Below are 4,556 nucleotides of genomic sequence, written 5' to 3'. Positions count from 1 at the left end.
TGCTGTGAGCTGTGATGCCATGGCACTCTACCTAGGGGGATAGCTTGAGGCTCCATCTCAAAAAACAAAACAAAACAAAACAAAACAAAAAAACAAAAAATAGCTAAGCGTTTGTGGTAGGTGCATGTAGTCCCAGCTACTTGGGAGGTGGAGGCAGGAGAATTGCTTCAGCCCAGGAGTTGGAGGTTGCTGTGAGCTGTGATGCCATGGCACTCTACCCAGGGCGACAGCTTTAGGCTCTGTCTCAAAAAAAAAAAAAAAAAGATTGAGGGTCAAAGTGCAGAGGGCATCAGCCAACCACAGCTAGGACAAACAGTGGCCAGTGTCCATGGCTAAGACAAACAGTGGCCAGTACTGCTGGGGCAGGACTAAGAGAGTCTGGTAGTAACAGGTGACAAAAAACTCTATGTAGAGGGCATCTGAGAAGCAACACTACCCAAAGTGTGCAGCAGCAGCCTTCAGAAAGCAAAGAGGACAAAAATTGGCTTTATACCCAAAGGAGAGGCCTGACATGTTTGTACACATAGGGGCGGAACACAAAGAACCAGAAAAGACCAGAGGTAAACAGGCCAGGGAAGGGCTTCCTGAGGATGTTCCTCAGATGCTATTCAACACAGGGGAATTATAAGAGGTGAGGTATTAAGTTGTGAAAGTGACTTAGCTGGGTGGGTGGCGCCTGTGGCTCAAAGGAGTAGGGTGATGGCCCTATATACCGGAGGTGGTGGGTTCAAACCTGGCCCCAGCCAAATAAAAAAGTGAGCCAGCTGGTTGGTGAGGCTGTGAGTCCTGGTCCCAGTCTTATAGATGGGCCAGACACCAGACCACATACTACAGGAAGGCTTCCTAGAGGAGGTGACTTGGAGGTGGTGAGGCCTACAGAGCTGGGAGGGCATGGAGGCTGACTACACAAGTGGGGGATGGACTAAGAAGTGACAAATTGGTCAGCCAGACCTGGATAAGGACTGGCAGCTCACCCAGGAGAGTGAAGACTCAGGCTCTGTCCCCTGGCCTGTCCTAGCTAGAGAAATGGATGTGTCTGAAGCCCTAGAGAGTATATGTATATGGGTAAACAAGGGCAGAGGAGAGGGGTGGCCATTTAAACCTAGAAGCAAAGCAGCACAGAGCCGTCAGAGGCCCAGTCTAGCAGGAGGCCAGAGCAGTGCAGGAAGCCCTGTCAGGCCAGGGCTGTGTTCCCTAGTGAGACTGAGGACAGATCCCTCCCCAGGCCCTCCTGGTCTCCTCCTGGGCCTCAGTGGACCCCCAGGCCCAGCACACCCACCACTCGGCTGCCCAGGCTTCCCTCAGCTGAGTCCCAGTGGCCCAGAGGGCAAGCCTGCTCCTCTCCTTGAAGGGAGGATATGCGAGTGCACTTGTGCATAGTGAGGTGACTCCATAACCTGCAGGTGTTTGTGTGGGCCCCAGTGTGTATCTGGGGTGTCCCCACAGGAAAGTTGGAACTCTCAGTGGCCTGGCTACCCCTCCCTCTCTCCCTAAGGCTGAGACCACATAGGATAACAGGGCTTGGGGGAACAGAGACTAGGCAAAAGCTCTGTGTAATCCAAACCCAAAGGCATTCTTTGAAAGACACCAGGGCCTCTAGCAAAAAAAAAAAAAATTGAGAGTTTCAATCTATCACCCAGGCTAGAGTGTCATGGCATCAGCCTAGCTTATAGCAACCTTGGGCTCAAGTAATCCTCTTACCTCAGCCTCCCAAGTAGTAGGACTACAGACACCCACAATACCTGGTTGGCTAGGCTGGCTAGTTCTATTTTTCGTAGAGGCGGGGTCTCTGTCTGGCTCAGACTGGTCTAAAACTCCTGACCACAAGCAATCCACCCACATTGGCCTCCCAGAGTGCGAGGATTACCGGCATGAGCTACCACACCCGGCCTCCTCTAGCAAATTAATCTAACCAAGGGAGAGGTCATGAGAATCCCAACTCGAAGCTGGTCAGACAGAAAGTTCTGGAGGCCACAACTTGTGCTGGTGACTGAAGGGGGGAAGTCTTAGGGACTGAGCACTTACCCTGTGGGAGCACATGCCATCTCTAGGGAGATAGTGTTAAAACTGAGTTGGCTCTGTGTCTGCCAGAGCCCATTGCTCTGGTGGTGTGTGGGGAGAAAGCCCTACACATTTGATCATAGGAGCCTTCTGTGTTGATCACTGTGGTGTGAGAGCAGAGGAAAACTGTTCCATTCGAACCCCTCCAGGGAGGTACTATATACCAATAAGGAAACTGTGGCTTCTCCAGTGACTTGTCATACAATTTTTTTTTTTTTTTTTTTGTCGAGACAGAGTCCCACCCTGTGCCCCTGAGCAGAGTGCAGTGGCTTGGTAGTTCACTGCAACCTCCGACTCCTAGCTTGTGGGCATCCCGCTGCCTCAGCCTCCGGAAGCCACTGGGATTACAGGCGCCCGGCTGGGTTTTTCCATTTTTTTCATGAGTCGGGGTCTCACTTTTGCTCAGGCGAGTCTCGAACTCCTGAGCTCCAGCAATTCTCCCTCCTCAGCCTCCCACAGTGCTGGGATTACAGGCGTGAGCCACCGCACCCGGCTGTCATACAAGTATTAAGCAGCAAAGTTTGTGGGTTTTTTAAAAGCATTTTATTTTTATTTATTTATCTTTTGCAGTTTGGCCGGGACCGAGCTTGAACCTGCCACCCCCAGTATATGGGGCCGGTGCCCTACTCCTTGAGCCACAGGCACCACCCCAAGCAGCAAAGTTTGGATTCAAGCACAAGGCTATCTGACATCAACAATGATTCTTTTCATAATGGCCCTACTGTGGGCACAAAGGTGCAGAGGCCTAAAAGCCTGTACCAATGCCAAGGCTAAGGGGGAACAGAGAGGTCACTGGGCCGGTGTCACAGGCATTCCTCTGAAGTGTCCCATGAGGAATGATGACAGCTCTCACCTGGACCAGACCTCAGCCTTCCTATGCCCCCAGTGAGATAGGCAGGTGCCCTCATGGGCAGTATACTGGCTCTGAGACATCCCATCCTTCACTAGGAGGGGCCGTGGGACCCTCTGAGGGGCTTGAGCTGCATCACTCTCCTCAGCTACCCCTCTTCCTCCGTCTCACTGCCATCCTGCTCAGGGACTCAGGGCGCCTCACACCCTTCCAGGAAAGCCAGTGAAGCCAGCTGCTCCAGCCAGTGAGAAAGAACACATACCAGCTGCAGAAAACATACACACAAAGCCTTTTTTCTTTTTAAACTCAAGAAAGGGCTTTTATTGTTTTTAACTCACTTCCTGGGAAGTTAATTTTTAAAACACTCTTATGGAGTTTGTTCATCACTTGTACTACATTCAAAAAAACACTGATGCCAACCAAAACCCTCAAAGATGGGGTGTGCATCGTCCCATTTAGGCTCTGACATGGGTGGTGGAGCTGGCCCCACCTCTGAGCTTTCCATGGGCAGGCCCAACCCACCGTAGCCCCTAAAACCAGGTGCTCACAGAGATGCTCAAGAAAAACTTGTTGATCAGTGATTGGCTTTCAACTTGGCTTTCATTAACTCTATAAAAGTGTTCTTAAAAACTGTACGGAATTATTTTTTAAGCCCTGGGCCACACTGCTTTAGTGCAGAGAAGCCAGGGAGAAATGCAGACCCATTGACAACGAGCCACATTCTGCTCCTAGCCTTAAATAGACATAGAAACTATATTACAGATGCATGTACTGGTGCAAGACATGCGAGTGTGCTGTGTGCAGCAGATGGGCACGCACACGCATGTGTGCGTGGAGGTGCGGCGGACATCCACAGGCACAGAGATGCAGCAGGACGCGGGCCCTCCCTCAGCCCAGCCTCCCTCTCCTGTAAATGAGCCCTCCTAGAATATGAAACCTACACATGTGGCTGAAACCCCTTGCCTAGCCATGTTTCCAGGGGTGGTATCTGAGTCCTTGTTACTCCCCTTTGGAGGTCTACCTCTATGAGCATGTGGTCGGCAAACACCAAGCTGGCTAGGTAGACATTGATCTCAGAGAGAAGTCTGCCCCAGCAGAGCCATGTCTATGCACACACTCCAGTACTCCTACTTTGAGAAGACTGACTGTCCTGGGGTGAGGCAGTTGGCAAAGAGATCACCTGCGAGTGTGCACATCCCTCCAGGGTTCTGTGTCAAGCAATGCCTCCAACCTGGGCTCTTTGTCCTTATTTTTGTAATGTTGAGTACAGCTTCTGGGTCCAGAAGGTAGGCCAGTGTAGGGTCAGAGAGCGGATTCCAGTTATTTCAGCATGTGCAAGAAGCTAGCCCTAGAAGTCCATGGTCCTGGGTTGATAACCCCCTCTGGCATCTCTGCAGCTTGGGCTCTGGGGAGCCATGCAGGGGAGAAGTGAGATGGGAAGGGAAGGTGTGGTACCCCCTGGCTCAGGCCTTTGGTCAGAGCTTGATTCAGTTCTCAGTTCAGCCCATCTCCCAGATGGTGCCAAATGTGAAACAATCCAGGAAGGTCAGTCCAGTCCACTTGGCTGCCAAATAATGGTAGGGTATCCCAGGAACCACCCAAAGCTATAGGAAAGCTCAAGAGATGTCCCAAAGCAGGGTTTCTC

The sequence above is a fragment of the Otolemur garnettii genome, unplaced genomic scaffold (genome assembly GCF_000181295.1).
Source record: "Otolemur garnettii isolate 467f Iridium unplaced genomic scaffold, OtoGar3 scaffold00145, whole genome shotgun sequence".
NCBI lineage: Eukaryota > Metazoa > Chordata > Mammalia > Primates > Galagidae > Otolemur > Otolemur garnettii.
Note: the sequence above shows the minus strand (reverse complement) of the source record.